Source organism: Apteryx mantelli, chromosome 21 (assembly GCF_036417845.1).
Source record: "Apteryx mantelli isolate bAptMan1 chromosome 21, bAptMan1.hap1, whole genome shotgun sequence".
NCBI classification, from domain to species: Eukaryota; Metazoa; Chordata; class Aves; order Apterygiformes; family Apterygidae; genus Apteryx; species Apteryx mantelli.
Genome location: NC_089998.1, coordinates 4,553,856 through 4,570,956, shown reverse-complemented (window position 1 = coordinate 4,570,956; position 17,101 = coordinate 4,553,856). Strand labels below are relative to the sequence as shown.

General features: G+C 45.2%; 1 protein-coding gene across 4 annotated transcripts in view; it reads right to left on the bottom strand.

Annotated features, from left to right (window-relative positions):
* Positions 1-15,496, bottom strand: part of BRD3 (bromodomain containing 3) — a 46,104-nt gene extending 30,608 nt beyond the window's left edge. For 3 of the 4 annotated variants that reach the window (XM_013945675.2, XM_013945676.2, XM_067309263.1), the window contains exon 1: positions 15,373-15,496. The gene's annotated coding sequence lies outside the window, so the exon portion shown is untranslated. The remainder of the gene's footprint in view (positions 1-15,372) is intronic. The other variant, XM_067309264.1, reaches the window with a different exon arrangement.
* Positions 15,497-17,101: the final 1,605 nt, after the last annotated feature.

Here is a 17,101-nt window from a genome sequence, read left to right as displayed (position 1 = left end):
TGCAGCTGAAAGACAGGAATAGCTACCTGGGCTATTGCAGCAGCACTGGAAATATTTGTTCCCAGCATAAATGCAGCTTTAATGTGCATTTGCAGCTAATTCTTCAAAATGAATGGGAGCACCATTGAAAGACAAGATCCTTTTCCCGTGAGACATCCTGAGAGCTCTAATTGAAGACTCAGTCTTAAACAGGGGTTGAAGAGATCTCACTACAGCAAGGTAGGAGAGAGCACTCCTCTCACATCACTACACTTCACCAGAAAATGGGGCAAGGAGCTCTCCCTCTGCTTTTAGCAGAGAATTGCCTACCTCACTGCATCGGTTGAACCCTTGGTCCAATAGCCTCCTCATCACTTGCTGGGGAAGTTGGTCTGATTTCAGATCATTCCTTAATTTTTAGAACTTTAAATTTACTTTTACTTCCATTCTATTACTTTTAACTTTTCAAAATAATATTTTTGTTAAAAAGAGAAAAAAAGAGGATTAGGAGAAGCCTGGAAGCTGAGGGTGAAAATGCTTTGGAAACGTCCCATCTATTAAGAGAGCACATGACATGACTCAGAGAAGCAACAGCCCTGTCCGAGACATCCAAGTATGGCACATTTTGATGCTAAATTGTGATTACTATCAGCAGAAAGAAAGGAGAGAGTCACAGGAAGAAGCTCCAATTCTCACCAGCCAGCATTTTTGTACTAGGTACAAAGGTAGGTACTTTTGTACAAGGTAGGTCTGAGAACTGAAACATCTACTAGCTGTCAGGCCTCACTTATTAAGCCAAGAAAGTAAGAGCCATTTGACAGACCAACTTTTCATACCAAATCATCCAGCCTGGCACTAAGACTCACAAAAAACAAGCAAACTGACACAAACTGTCCCACTACTACAAGCAGAATGGAAATACACAGCTCTAGTCTAAGCAAGTCAGCACCTACTTAAATTGCATTAGCATCAATAATCACTTGAACTGTTAGGAAGCCCAGCTGTGAACCAGGACACCACCATGCAAGGCACTGTACAAACCCAGAAGTAAGACTGCCAAAAACAGTCTTTGCACAGATGTCACCTGCATTTTCCAATTAGGGCCTAAGGCTGGACTTTTTAGTCCTGGGGTAGTAACTTCCTAAATTTAAATTCTAAAGTCATTATTTATACTTTTCCCTAGACCTGTAACTTTCAAGTAACAGAAAGTGTTCTTGATTTTTCTGGCTGCCATCTACAGTTTTGACATTATGAATTCAAAGCACACCCTTTCACCATCATATGTGAAGACTGCACACTGCTTCCCACAGTCTGCATTTTCCCCACCTTTTCACTCACCCCAGTTTGAGAAGATAATTAAAAGCAAAATCCAACCCAAAGAAAAGCTTTCAAATAAAACTTGCTTCTCTGGAGTTCAAATCTGTCCTTTTGAGATGAGCTGCAACCTTTCCCAGTGTGGGACCCAGCAAATCTACAGGGTTTGGCTCATCCCTTAGCCAAACCAGTCATCAAAACACACAGGTAGGTTGCAAGGATTTCTTTTCAATTTTTATTTCATTCAGTTGCTTGCACAGGTCAGTCAGTGGAAAGACAGTTGACATGGAAAAAGCATGCTAATAATTCCCTGTACTAGTAGGACAATATTTTAGCAAACTTCTGCAGCCCACGGACTGTCTGCAGTCGTGGAGACTATTTTAAAAGAAGCTATAAAGCCCCATGAAACATGCACTGTGCCAGTAAGCCTGCTGCTTCAGCTGACGGTTCTGCCACTTCCTTTGGCAATGCAGAACATTTAACGGATGGCTCAGTCCCTTGCCGCTGTTTGTGTGGTACAGGATGGTATTTGTGTTGATTGCAAAATTAAAAGGTAGCATGCTTTACATTAGCATGTGAGCACTCCAACTCTTTTCCTTAGTGTCGTATTTCTGCATAGTTATTTGGACAGAGATGAAAAACTGGCGTAATTCCAGCCCATCCAGAAACACAGACACAAGTCTTCCCATCAGAGAAAATGATCAAGTTAGAGAGATGTTCCTTGACCTCATCTTTACCTCCACATTATTATTTACATTACGGTGGCGTGCTGAGGCTGCACAGAGATCAGGGTCCCTCCGCACTTAGCGCTCTGCAGACACACAGTAAGACACTGTTCCCACCTCGATGAGCTGGCATTCACAACAGACAAGGCAGAAAAAGAGCAGGGGAAGCAGTGAAGCGACTGGCCCAAGGCCACCCAGCGAACCTGTGGCACAGCCAAGAGCAGAGCCCCAAACCCCAGCAAGTGCCCGACTCGGGCTTTTTCTTAGCCAGCCCAGGGAAACACCACCTCCAATGCTCACGCAAGGGTGAGGGGCAGTGACTGAGCCTTGCTGCAGGTAACACCGAGCCAGCAGCAAGAACCATAGCAAGAACCACAGCGTGACAGTGTGGCATCTGGAACAGACATCCATCCTCCACCGCCACTCCAAGCATCACTCCCCCTCTTAGGCTCCTTGTAGTCACCAAAGCAGATGCTCAGTCCCTTTTCCTGGGCAGCAGCAGTAGCCAACAGAATTTGGTTAGATCTGGCACCATATGCTGCTCCCCGTCTTGGAGAGGCATCAGACACATACTCACATTGCCCAGACTCTTACGGCTGTGGAAGAGGTTTAGCATGCTTCTATTTCAGGGGTGCACGAGTCAGAAATTGTGTTTCTGAGAGGGAGAAAGACTGCCGGTTGATCAAATTCCTGCAAATGCAGACTTGCTGCCAAGACAGACAAACACGCACAGGTATTTGGTTACAAAACACAGAGAGGGAGGCCAGCAAAACTGCCTTTCTGGCCTTTCCAGAGTTGTCTATTTGAAGAGTAAGAGATTTTCCTTGCTGCTGCTGTGATTACATACATATTACTCAGTACATAAGCCACTTCGGCAGGAAGATGTTGGATAGCAAAGGGAACAAAGTGCAGATCATGAAAAGATTTTAACAGTGGCCAGTCAAACCTAAGGAGAGGCAGCACACGAATTTAGGTTTATTTGGGAACCAAGCATTCAAATGGGTAAAAGAAACACCATCCAGATGATAGGAATATTATGTCTTTCTCTCCAGTGATTGTTCGCAATCACTTTCCTGCAGAGAATTTTTTTTTCCCTTCCCCAAACCAAGTAACATCCATTGCATTTACAATAAGTCATCTCCGTCAAGAAAACACAGGTATAGAGGTTTACCAGGCCACCTCCAAAAGCCTTGTTATTACACACAGTGCAAAGATCCCTTAAAGCAACCAAGTGCCTGATCCAAACCTCTTTATAGTCCAACGAATGATGCATCACTGTTCATCATAGTCCACAAGTTGTATAGCCCAAAGAGTCGGCCCGTCAACACAAGCTCAGATATGATAGTGAATTGAGGGTAGTTATACCCATTTCACGTATATGGCCATAGAAAGTCAGGGTTATACCGCCACTCCTCCAGGCTCCTCAGAAGGAAACAACTGACAGATGTCCTCTTCTTCCTCCCACTCTGCCATCCCTCACCTTCACACAGCCCTCTGTAGGGATCCTCCTCCAGGCATTACTGACTCCATGACAGCAGGGATGTTCTTTTCAAATGCAAGGGATCTGCAATTTGACACCAAGACTTGAGGACAGCTCAGTTGCTTTATCAGCCAGCAGTGGCTTGGCAGACACACACACATTATATGCAATCAGCCACCCCCTCAAGACCTGGGGATGAAGCATTTCCACCTGGCCTCGCTGCAGAAAATTTAGAATTTGGCTTGTGAATGCCTCTATGGCACACTGCAGCTTTGCACTCTGAAAGTCCATTCAGCTATCCTTGTCATCTCCCACATCATTAATTCCACACAGAGATTTGCTTTTCATGTAAAATATTTTGAGCACAGCTCCAATAACATCCTGAGACTCAGGAAGGGGACACAACTCTGCCCTTAACTTACCTCTGTGTGAGGGAGGCAGAAAGATCATGGAAGATTAACTCAGTTCCTTGGCTTCTGACTTGGTTAGTTTAATGCTCATCAGATTATACAGATGGATTTCCCACCCTTGGTCTCTCCGTGGCTATTATAAGAGCAGGTGTTTCCTCAGTATGGAGCCTGCGGGTTCCTAACCAGTAGATAAGAGTCAGCCAGAAGTAACTGGTAATTTCAAGGGCCTTCACTTCTGATATGTACTCAGCACTTCCTGTGAATCAGACTGCTTTAAGATGTCTTGCACCATGCCTTCAAACTCAAGGGTACCCAAAAGTCACTTTATCTTGACTATAAAAGCACTGGTGACTTTTACAAGCAGTATTCTGGACACCTCAGTTAAAATGATGGTCTCCCTGACAATTATGGGCCAAAGCATTGCTCCATCGAGGTGCTAATGACACAGTAAGCACCTTCTGATAGAGTCTGAGCAAGAATTTAGGTGCATGTCACATACCTTCTGCAATGCACAAATCATATGGGGCTCAGCTGCTTTCTAAAGGCTGCAGTTTCAAGTGCAGGGAGCGATGTTTCATAGTGTAACAGGTTCATTTTCACAGCTATGAATTTGCTTTCGAGAACAGTTTAGATAACCAGCCTCAGTAATGGATTAGGTATGCCTGATCTTGTTTTGGAGCAGGGAGAAGGACAAAATGACCTCTGGACATTTCTTCCAGTCCTACTTTGTGTGATTCTCTGACAATATTCAGGCAAATTTTGACCCAGACACGTTTTCATGCAAGGTCTTGGGTTATGCACAGTTTTGTTAATAAGTCTACAAGAGGAAAGAAAAGCAAGAGAGTGGCTGAAGAGCTTACGCTGCATTGGATGCCTGATTGAAGGAATCTAGCCAGCTTTGAGATCTGACTCCAGACTAAGGATTGGACTGAGATTGCCAAAATAAAGGGAACTGCCCTTAATAAAAAAGTCTTCCAGGAAGTATTTCAGCAAACTAACTGGGTGACCTACCATGAAAATGCTAACAAATGCTTAGTTGTAACAGTAGAAATGCAGCATCTATGAACAAGTTTGAGTGGGTAAAGCAGCTAGTGACATGCAGATCAGGCCTCTGGAAGGACAGAATCAGATCAGGGCGATGGGAATACATAGGTGTTGTCTGCTTAACAGGAAAATTCTAGCAGTTGTGCCTCTCTCAACAAGATACACCAATTATACATTTGTGCCAATGGAAGAAAAATGTTGAGCCGTTTCAGCCTTCATTTTCATTACAGAGATTTGGCACAGAAAGGAAAGTGTTCAACAGACTCACATGTCTGGGCAGAGTCTGCTCATGTCACTTCTTCCTAGCAAGGAAAGGTAGAGATGCAATGAAATTACCTTGGATTGATGCAAAGGGTTGAACTCAGAATAATCATCAGCATGGAGAGGGCCAGAGAGAAGACAGACAGCAGGCAGTCAAGGTTTGGGGAGAAAGAAGGTAAACCTGCCTTTGATCATATGCTCTCTCACATCCAGTGCATCACAGCAAATATATTGTCATACCTTAACATCAAGCATTTATTTGGCAAGTTCTAGCACTGTAGGGGTTACTGCAGCTCCCCTGAAAACCCATTTACAACACAACACCTGCAATCGTGGACATTAGGCAAAAAAGAAGCTCTGGGAAGGTGCCTGGCATACAGCCACATACCATACAGGCTCCCAACATGTCAGGAGTAGGATTGGGGGGGGGGGGAAGGAACGTGGCTGGAGGCACACTAAGTATAGTATAAACCACAACACAGGCAGCATCTCAGTCCTCTTCTGTGATTCAGCAACCACTTCAAGCCCGATCCTGCAAAAGTGCTAAGCAACTTTCCCACTAAGCTGTACAGTTTTTTATAGCTCAGCACTTCTCCAGAGCTGGGTTTTGCAGACTTAACACCTACTAGATGCAACTAATTGGCCAATCAAGATAAACTTCTTTCTAAGAAAAGTTTAAGTGAAGACACAATAAACTCAAGTTCTCCATACTTTTTTGGCCCCTCTGCCACACAAGCTGGGCCTACCCCCTCTCCAGCTGTCTATTAGGAAGAGATAAAAGGACAAAGGAGGTTAGGTGCTAGATATCTGGGATTGGAAAGCTTATTTAGAAAGAGGCAGGCTTGTGGGCACCCCCATTGTTGCAATTACAATAGCTATGATAGTTGATCTAGTCAATGCCACCCAGCCCTGAAGATACATCCTCTCACTGCAGGATTGCTGCTTAACGTGTACAAGTATAGGTACAAGTATAAGGTGTTCCAAGAGCACGGAGACCTTGGTCTCTCTTCAGTGTCATTTTCTAAAACATCACACACAGAAATTGGAGCCATATTCTAACCTAGTCAAGAAGAATCTCCAAGTTTAAGTGAAACCTGGCCAAGGAGAGAAAAGAAGTTTGATGATTCCAAATTCAAACATTGCTGATGGTCACAACTAAAGTCTCTACAGACTCAGTGACAATCTTTCCAGACTGGCCAGTTCCACAAATTGAGACCTGGCACAAATGCTATCTGCTGGGATGCCTTCTTACCTCTGTTATTCCATCTCTAAATGATTCTAGTATGTATTATCACTTTAAACTTCAAAAATGGACAGAATTTACTCTTCTATCTCTACTCACTCATACTTCTGCATTCAAGACCATAGTTTTGGACCAATCAGAGCAACAGGTCCTTCCCAAACAGGAAGCCAAGGTGACAAGCAAGCAGGCCTAAGCTGTTCATCATTTCAATAGTGGATGGTGATGGAAGGGTCCTGCAAAGTCTTGATCTTATACTCACTGGCTTCAGCAAAAGTCAGTCTAGGCTGAAGAAAGCAAAATTGGCGCAAAGAACAAACACAAATACTACTGAGCAGATAAAGTGGGAAAGGAAACTGGCAACTAATCCTGAAGGACAGAAAGGAAAACCTACACCATGTGAGAGAGCAAAATATAGAGAAAGTCAGGAAAAGAAAGGAGGAGTAAATATAGAGAAGAGGGGGGGAAGTTAAGCTTCCCATTTCATGCAGTTTGACAATAGGCTGCTGTTAAATGCTGCACCATAACCATCTGCTCTCATTTTGCTACAGACTGGGGCAGGAGAGAGAAGCCCTGGCGTGTTTTATCTAGGCTTGGTCACCATTTTTCCTACGATGCAGCAACACATGGACAGTATACTCATGGATCAGGACTTCATTGTGCCAGATGTTGTAGGAGGACAGTCTATGCTGTAAGAGACTCCAGCCTCTGCTAATAACCAGACATTGCAAGTGGGTAAGCAAAGAGAGTGGGATGGGGAGATGGAGTAAAAACTGGAGATTACAGTGACTGTTAGAGTAGTAAACTGACAGGTTAAACACCTAGACTTAACCTTGTTTCACCAGGCTGTGTCTAGGCACCACTTCAGTACCTTTATTAATTCTTGGAATTGCAGTACCATCAAGACACTCCATAGCCCTCACTAAGACCAAATGCACAAAACAGCATGCACAAAGTCTCTGCCCTAAGTTGCAGACAGTCTAGACAGCCCAGAAAAGGAAGAGAGGCCCAGCCTGGCAACAAGTGGTGGCCTAAAGAAAAAAAAAAAATCACAGCACAGGTTAAGCAGCACAGTCTCCCTCCCTTCCATTACCGCATCCCATCTCCTTCCAGGCTCTGTCTCCTAATCCCCCTCTGTTCATCCAGCATTTTACAGCATAACTTCTCCAACACACGATACTATTTCAGATTCATCCTGTGACTCCAGAAAAGAATCTTGCCAGTTTCAGGTTAGCAAAGCGTATTTCTGTTAATTTATTAAAAAAACAAAATACTCTGGCACTGGCCCAAGTTTCAGATGATACGTACATAATAGAAGCATTTATGTACACCTATTAAAGCATGACGTGGCAACACCCGCAAAGGCTTCAAACTCCTAATGGGATTATTGTATGTCTACACCCTCACAAGGTTTTCCTTTTCTGCTTTTTAAAGGGTATGATCTGCACAGTTAAACATTTGTGTTTTGAAAAAGACAGTCTGCCCTGCCCCTTTTTAATCAGCATATGGTGCTCTGTGTACTTTCACAGTATAAGAAAAAAATCAAACTCAGTTTTATTCAACATATAGTGAATAAATTATACATAGTTTTTCCACAACAGGTTTTGTCGTGATTGTTTCTTTTTCTGCACTTTGATTTCCAAAGGGAGAGATTATCGGACACAAAGCATTTTGAAGAAAAAGAAAAGAGCAAGAGAGTGAATACTTCCCTGCTGGGCAGAGCATCTCCGAGCTTCTGCTATCTCTGCAAAGAATTACAAAAAAGGACAGCTACGAAACAGGATGCTGACATCTCAGCTGAGTTCTTGACTCCCCGTGCTGGGGGCTTCCCAGTTTCCCTGTTGTAAAATGGGGATATGAACATTTCCCTACCATGCACATTTAAAGGCATTAGTCTTTTCTTGTGCATTTATACAGCCCATAGCACATAATTCCTTCTCAGTGTTATGGTAATATGAATACTTAAAAAGTAAAAATAACAGCAACCCATATTTATGAGGTGTTCTTTAAGTGCGATGCTAATTGTCATCTGAAGAAACTATGAAGCTAAAACCGCTATCTGCTTTATCCCTTGCCCTAACACTGCAGCACTCTTTAGACATGTTTCTAAAAGATAAACCACAACAGCAGTGGAAGTCTTCATGACATCTATTAGGGATGGAGTTTTAGATATAACCAAATTCCACTTCCACCTGAATTTAAGAGGCTATATGTAACAGTAAGATCACCTCCTTTTAACAAAACAAAGTATAGGAAGTATTCTGGACAAATATGGAGCCCTTGCAAATGGCATTCAATTCATATATATTACCTACTTAAAGGACTGCCTTCTGCTCTATGCACCTACCAGCCTACATCATAATGCTGCCTTACGTCTCTAGTATCGCATGGTCATATATCAGCATTAGAAATATCATTTACAAGTGCTACAGATGTTATCCTTAGTGGCAGCTCCACGCAAACACTGACAGCGAGACAGACCTCTAACACACACACACACACACACACAGATCCATACGTTAGCTTGTTAAAGCATTTCATAGTACAGAACAGAATCTAAGTGATTCATCAGGGAAATACCTTCTTTCATCAACAGACCTCCCTTGCACACACTCGTGCTCCAACGTTTTCTCCTACTCATATTTTTAAATTATTTTTATGTATTAAAATGATTAGTGTTACTATTTTGAAGTAGAACAGATTTGCTTTAGGACAAAAAGCATTACAAGCGTAGCAAGAATGGATCAGCTACTACTGGTTTAATTCATGCTCTAAGTTTACAACGCTGCAACTTTCCCAAGCAAAGTCCACCTAAATCAATATATGACACTCAAGTCAGTTTAAGAGGATGGACAATGAAGTGAAAGGGATTGAATTACCATGACTTAAAATTACTGCTTGTTAGCTGAGCCACAGTAACATTATACTTGATAATGGGGCAGAGTAAGTACACCCACCCACCAAGTTAATTATCGCCGCTTAGCCGACAGACGAGCAGTAACGTGCTCCATTGCAGTAGCCCTCCAATTTACGACCACCATGGTCCCCTGAACAGGTCGCACCAACTTAGCTTTATCTGTTTCCAAACCAATTTAAGGATCTTGTCTAAAGATGTTGTCCCAGAATAACTCAAGGTGTGAACTTAAAACAAACATAGCCAAACAAGTGCAAAAGTCTGTATGTGGTCTGCTATTTTGGATGAAAAGTGCCCTACTGATTTTGCTAAGGTTGGCTAGATCCATAAACTTGCTCAGCCACACAAGGAAGTTGCAGGTCAGTTAAGGTGTGAAAAAAACGTGGTAGCTACGCTGCTCTCACTGCCTGAAAGGGCATCTGAGCAGAGCTTCCACTGCCCGAGTGCAGGCATCCAATTTAAACTCCCAAACAGTCAGTGATAAAGGGAAAAATTTGGATCTCAAGTCTATTATGCCTCTCTGGCAAACTCTGCTGCCAACTTTGGGGAGAGGGGAAGGTATTCCCGACCACCTAATTCACCTAAAGGAGGAAGGTGCTCTCCATCTGCATGCCTTCGGAAGAGGCAGCTCCGGAGGGCAGCTCTGAGCACAGCTGTGCATCCCCCACTGGGGGAACACCTCTCCCCACTGATCGCTCAGGGAGGCCGGGCTCCTCCTGAGAGCACCCACCTGTACACCCACAGCTCAGCTTACTGCGCAGTGAGAAGAGACGAGCCTTAAGCCTCTCAAACTTCCTGCACATGGATGAAGTTCAAGTCCAAAGAAGTATGATCATTAAAGTGTGTATGCAACTATAAAAAGTTGCTCCCACATGTCTTATTGCTGCCCAGGAAAGGAGTAATCAGGCTGAGGATACAGGCCTGTAGCACTAGAAGAAACTACCCCAGCTAAGGAACGCCTTTTTGGCAGAACAGCCATATTCGCACAAGCACTTACTCCGGCAGGAACGTGGGGTAGCATCCCCCCTTTCACACAGCAACCTGAAGAGCTGCACTGTAAAGCTATTTCACCAATATAACCAGAATCGTAACGGAAAAAACGCAAAAAGGCAAAGCTTTCCAGCAAGGAAGGGCATTCTCAGACTGTTTCATTGATCTGAAAGTTAAGCCAAGTTACGCCTGCACACATTTCCTGTGCATATAGAACACGTATATTCCCAGCATACCGGTATCACCACAGCCCACTGAGCAGCATGACTCCTAAAGTAGCCTTAGTAAGGAAAATGGCTGTATCCAACATCCCAGCAAGGCAGCAGGAAGCAAAACAGTGTGGAGCTGCAAACTCTGGACTTACTTGTGGCCATACTTATTGAGCAGTGCAGTTTTGGAAAACAGATTTCTCGTGGCATGGCCACACTCTGGTGGGTTGTGAGAAAGTGTGATCCTCACCCAGACACCCTCCGTATAGACAAGGTAACACAGGAAAAACGTATCTTTTTCCCAGTACAGCTTGGTTTGGTTATGGCAGGCGAGTTGGTCGTATGAAGTGCACCTTTGGTAGCATAACCGTGTCAGTGCATGAAGCACTCTGCAAGGATATCAGCGTTGCCATACCAAAAGAGCCCTCCAAGCATAAACTTCAACAGCGGAACAGCTCTCAAGACCAGGAACAACTACTGCAATCTTTCTCTCTCTCTTTTCAAAGCAAAGAGGAGCAAATGGGGTCATTCCAAAAGCAGACCTGTGGCAACCGGAACCAAGTCCAAATCTCAAGGTTTGCAGCTAAATGTCCTCAGGTTTGGAATCATTCGGGCCAAGACATTTAATTCTAGTTCAGCCCCTAGTTTAAAGGAATTTCACCCCAGGTTGTCTTTGCTAGGCCTGTTGCTCTGCTGCTGGAGAGGAGAATGTTGAGTTCTGGTCCCAGCAAAGGGACGAGAGACTCGAATAATTCTCCTCCTCTGCCTAGGTTATTCACGTTGCCGAAACATACCCAGACACGGTGGTCTTTTTTAAATCAAATTCAAACCAGGAAGAGACTGAGGCTTGGCAAGGTGCGAAAGGAATCCAAAATAGAGGCTGTGTTTCTTCAGTTGGTGTCTTATCAGCAAGACTGGAGGAGCGAGCGAGGACTGGGAGAAAAAGCAGCTTTAGCAGCACATTACTGCGAATTTCCACACTGCTCTCCAGAAGAATTTAAATCCTTTCCTTTTAATGTTGGCTTTAGTAGCAAGTGGGTTAAGGAGCATTTCCTCTCTTATATTGCATTGTTAGTGTGCCACATAAAAGATGTTCACCTCCAGCAAGCACTAATGATTGACAAAAAAAACACCGACATCACAGTAAGACACGCTGGAATGAAAAGCTCGATATACACGTCCTTCCAAAATGTCCTAACAGCTCACTGAACAGCAGGGCAAACAATGGGTCCTTGCTAATTCCCCAAACTCCACTGCTTACAATAGTGTTCTGGGCTATTACTGTAGAATAATGTGGTAATTTAAAAAAAACAAAACAAAACAAAACATACGGTTCATGGTAATGATTGGGAAACCCACTGCGGATTAATGAATTTTGCAAATTAGCAAAGAAGGGAGCAACCAGGATTGAAGAGAAACAATCAACAACGCTGAGAGGCAAAATGCTCTTTGTTCATTTATTTAGTTAAGTGTAGTTCTGCCTGCATCTAAAGCACCTGATAGCTTACCAAAGTAGACAGAGTAGTATATTTTGTAAAAGTAATTAAGCCTTTGAAACATGAGACCTCACTACATCACTCAGCTGCTGCTGAGGAGAGGGATTTGACTCCCGAGTTGTTTGTGCTGTCAACGAGACTGATCAGGCTCCCAGATTACCCAAGGGAGAACGAACAAGACTCTAGGAGCGCAGCGGGGCTTGGCTGCAAGCCCACACCCCGCTGCACAAGTGCCTATTAAAAAAAAAAAAAGTTAAGGGGTAAGCGTTAAATGGCATCTTTCAGAACCTGCACCCATGAAAAGACGCACCTGCAAAAACTGCTGGAAACTGCAACCTTGCACCGGCTTCACCTGTGGGAACTGTGTTTGGTTCGCCAGGGCTCAGCAGGGGAACAGACCCTCAGGTCAGGCAGACTGGATCTGCGGGCATGGTTTGGGGACACCAAGACTCTCTGTTACAGTCTCCACCATTTTAGGAGATGACTGAAGGATGAAGGTTTGAACACACTGTTCTTAACTCAAGAAACAAAGATTTTGCAAGATTATTAGGAACTGTGGTTTAAGTCATTCTACCTAATACAGTTCAAAGAAACGCTAGTTATGAAGCCTACTGAAAGAGGTTTCATTTGCAGCAACTGACTTACAAAACCAGCTTTCACAAGAAAAAAAATAGTAACAGAGTGCTGCTGCCTACCATACACCCTGAGCTGGTACATCAAGTTTCTTAAATATGTTTTTCTTCTAAATTGATTTTTTTGAATGGCAAAGGTTTTTGAAAGCACCTCAGTGCTAATATGACAGAAATCTTATTTCCAGAAGCGATTTAGGAGCCTAGTTTTATTGAAGACAAATGGAATTAAGACTCCAAAGACACTTTTGAGAAAAGACTTCAGACTCTCTACATGGCACATGCATTCTTTTTCAATTTAAACTCTGCATGCATAGGTCACTAAAACTAAAAAGGCCTTTCACTGGGACAGCTACTGTCTCAGCAATGAAGCACACAGGCAGTGAGTATAGAAAACAATACTGCAATCAAGCTTACACTGAATGTTGAATAAGACTGTTACCCTCCACCCAGTCCTTTTATTAAGCATTGTTTCAAAGACTAAATACACGCGTGAGTGAGTATTTTAACTAGTGTGGACTGAAGAGAAATAAAGTACAATCTTGCTATTTATTCTTTCCCGAAAGGAAGGCTTTTAGTTCAGAAGTTATTCTTTTTCAGCAGGAGCCTTGGAGTGTGTTATTAAAAACCCTCTAAACTTCTGAGTTAACAAAATAAGACAGGCAGTAGTCTGCTAGTTCTGTGATCTGCTGATTAGGAAGCAAGGACTTAGCACTTAAAAATACCCAGCAACTTGAGTATACTGTAAGTAATACAGACTTTTTGGTTTTTTTGCTTGTAAAACAACCAGACTGCTTTGGGGATTTCTTGTTTGTTTTGATTGATGCATATTTATTCTGCACTTCTCACCCATGTATTGCAGCACATATGGTAGTCACCAAGTCCTCTCTAATACCTTGACTTATCACTGGGTGAATTAAGGACAAGAGTGTCAGCTTTAAACCTAAATTTCCAGTTTAATTTAGAGACCGCTCCCCTTAGCATACTCGCATATACTGAACGCATTAAAAATATTAACAAGCACATCAGAAAAAATAAAAAAGCTCCTTTTTCCCCAGCAAGGAACAGCAGGTGTGCTTTGCTAATTGCATTACCCCCTAACCTACTATTTACTAGTGTCAGGGAACTTGCATGTAAAACAGATAAACATTCAAAGTATTAGCAAAACCATCATAATCGCTCACCAAAAAAAAAAAAAAGTTTATTTCTGTAACTCTCGATTCCTGTAGACATCGACAGAAAGGTAATCCACACTACAGCATTTTCGTAAAACATTCAGAGCAAATCGCGCCGAAGGCATGGTCCGTGTTGTCAAGTCCCTTCTGCAGGAAACGCATTCCCTCCTAACGCCCTGCCAGGCTGAACCTTGCAGCTGGAAGACGCGCAGCGACCTGAACACTACAGCTTTGTTTGAAAGTGAAACCAAACAGCCTACAAATAATGCTCTATTCCCCCGTGCCAGGGAGGTGCAAAAAGCAAACGCGTAATACAAGCGGGGGGGAAGCACGGCTAAGTTTTGAAGTTTTGCCTTTTATTAGCGTTAGCATTATTTACCGCGTGACACTTCTATATATAAATCCGTGATCTGCGTTTCTTTTTCCGCCTTTAAAAACAGATCAACTTCAGGCAACGAACTATTGGTTTTCATTTATTCGCAGAAGTTATGTAAACAGCAGATATTCACACGAGCGAAGGGACCGGGTGTCTATACCAATACACACACGCGAAACGCGCACTTTCCGGCGCAGCCCGGGCAGCCTGCTCGGATCTTTCCCCACTCGCAAGGCAGCGACCCGGGCGGCGGCGGGGCCGCAGGGAAATGGCCGGGAGCAGCCCGGCGCCGGGCCAGGGCGCGGAGGAGCCGCCGCCGCCGGCTCCCGCTCCGCGCTCCGAGCGCGGCCGCGGCGCAGCGCAGCGCGGGGCCCGGCGCCGCCGCAGCCCCCGAGCGCGGCACCCGGCCAGCCCCGGCCCGGGGAGCCGCAGCACTGCCGGGGCCGCGCTTGCTGCTGCCTGTCCCGTCCCCCCTTCCTTTTTTTTTTTCTCCCCCCTTTTTTTTTTGTTTTTTTTTTGTTTTCTTTTTAAGGGCGCCTGCAACCCTCCTTTTCCTCGCCCCTAATTTTCCCTTTCAAAAGATGGCGGGCAGAGAGAGAGGGAGAGAGGGAGGGAGAGCGAGAGGGGGAAGAAAAAAAAAAAGAAAGGAAAGAAAGAAAGAAAATCCCCCGTGCGCGGGGGCGCGAGGCAGCGCGGCGGCCAGCGGGGCAGGGGCGCGCAGCCCCCGCGCCCGGCCGGGGCGTCTTCGGGCGCTCGGCGAGAAGGGGGGGAGGGAGGAGGAGAAGAAGAAGAAGAAGAAGAAAAGAAGAAGAAGAAGAAGAAACGGGGGGTGGGAAAGCAGAGGAGAGCCGAGAGGAAATCAATAGCCGCACTGTCTCGGAGCCCAGCTGGCTTTGTTGCATTGTTGCGGCGCACAAAGGCTGCGGAACCGAGGGGAGCGTTTGAGGGCTTGCAAGAAGCAGCGGCAGAAGAGGGGGGAAAAAAAAAATTCGGCATTGGCCTTTCCCAAGTGGGTTTTGCCTTCCCCCCCCCTTCTTCCCCGGCCCCCCTCCCTGCAGAAAACCATGGCCCAGTGCTAGCAACGCACACCCAAGCATCTAACAAATAAAGGGAAAGATTAAATAGATTACTTTGCCCCGGCAGCTCCAGCAACGTTTGCCTTATAGTCCCTCCAGTTGCTCTTCTTTTTATCCTCGGCAAGGCAGTATAATAGATGCGCTAAAGCGCCCAAGAGCTCATGCGCCGGGGCGCAAGGCCATGTGGGCACGGTAGTCGCGGGCCGGGCCGGGTGAGCGGCGGCCGCCCGCCGCCGGACTACAAGTCCCAGAAGGCAGCGGGGCCGCCCCGGCCGCCCGCTCCCTGCCCGCCCGGCCGCCCGCCTCCCTCCGCGCTCGGAGCGGCGGGCAGCGGAGGGAAGCGGCAGGGGTGATGCCCCGGTCAGCGGGCGGGGATGGCGGGGCGAGGCGCTGCCCCCGGCCGGCGGCGGCGGCGGCTCCGGGGCGGACGCCGCAGGGGGAAGGAAGGCAGGAAGGAGGGAAGGAGGCTTCCCCCCGCGCCGCTCCTTCCCCAAAGGCGCGGCGGCAGGAGCCCCGGGCGGCGCGGCGGCAGCGGGCAGGTTCCCCTCGGGCGCGGCGCGGCGCGGGGGCAGAAGCGCCTGCAGGCGCGCACACGCTCCTCGAGACGTTCCTGCAGTTTTAAATCAGAACCACCGGGACTGTTTTTCTTAAAGTCGTGGTTTGCATTGGGTAACGCACGCTCGTATTTATTACGCAACAGCTAATACCAGCCACAATAAAAATAGAACCCGGCCAGGGCGGGCTGTGACAGTAAGTCACAAAATGCATTAGAAAAACCCCAAACCCGATGTAGCCTGCGCTAGTTAGGGCATTTCATAATACTGCATCAGTTGCCCCAAACAAAGTAATCTAAAGTACACAATAAAAGCAAAACATGAATTCTACAAACACGCCACACGAGCATCAACACAAACACCATTAAAAACACAAACACTTGCAAATCAAAGAGAGCAACAGCCTATATCCTGGAGCAAAGCTACAAACGCAAACAGTAGAAAGAAAAAAAGATTGTTACAATACAAAATATGGTTTAATTGCTACAGCACAAAAAAATACAACCATTGGAAAACAAATGAATCCAGGGGAAAGATTTGAGTGCCAACATAAAATAAGTAGTTATGGGATTCCTCTATGGACTCATATGCCAGCAGAGGCTGCCATGCTGCTTGTTATACAAACAGCCAGGCAGTGATGCCAATTAATAAGCTGGTTTATTGTAGCCATAAGGTGGAGGCATTTTCACTGTAAGACCTTATTTCCAGAAGATTAATTTTTGAAAAACGTGACCAGCGGGACTGAAATTTCCAGATCTGTTATAATCTGAAAGATTGTTTTTTTGCGCAAGTTAGAGGAGACCTGCTTTGGAAAATTCTGGTTAGTCACTCTTGCTGTTGTCTCAGGATGAAACCAGAGTTGTGTGTATGACAACCAAAAACCAAAAAGTGTTTTTTGCATTCTTAACTTCAAAGCTGGTGTGAATTTAGGAACTAGAAACACATTCACAGCCTTACCCCTCTTGACTGGCTCATCAAGTACCCGAAAGGCACTTCAGTTTCCTACACGCCCGGAGTACAAGGTCGCTGCGGGAACACGGAACACAGAAGCAACATGGAAAAGGTACATTCTGGGTCTTCTTATGGGAAACAGCCACACTTTGCCTGCTGGTGTTCACTAAAGCTGCTCTATGTCTAGTTAGCACATGTTTCACACTGCCAGACTAAGCTAGGAAATCCCTTGGAAACACCATCTGAACTCTTCCCTGCCTAAGTATACTGATATCTGA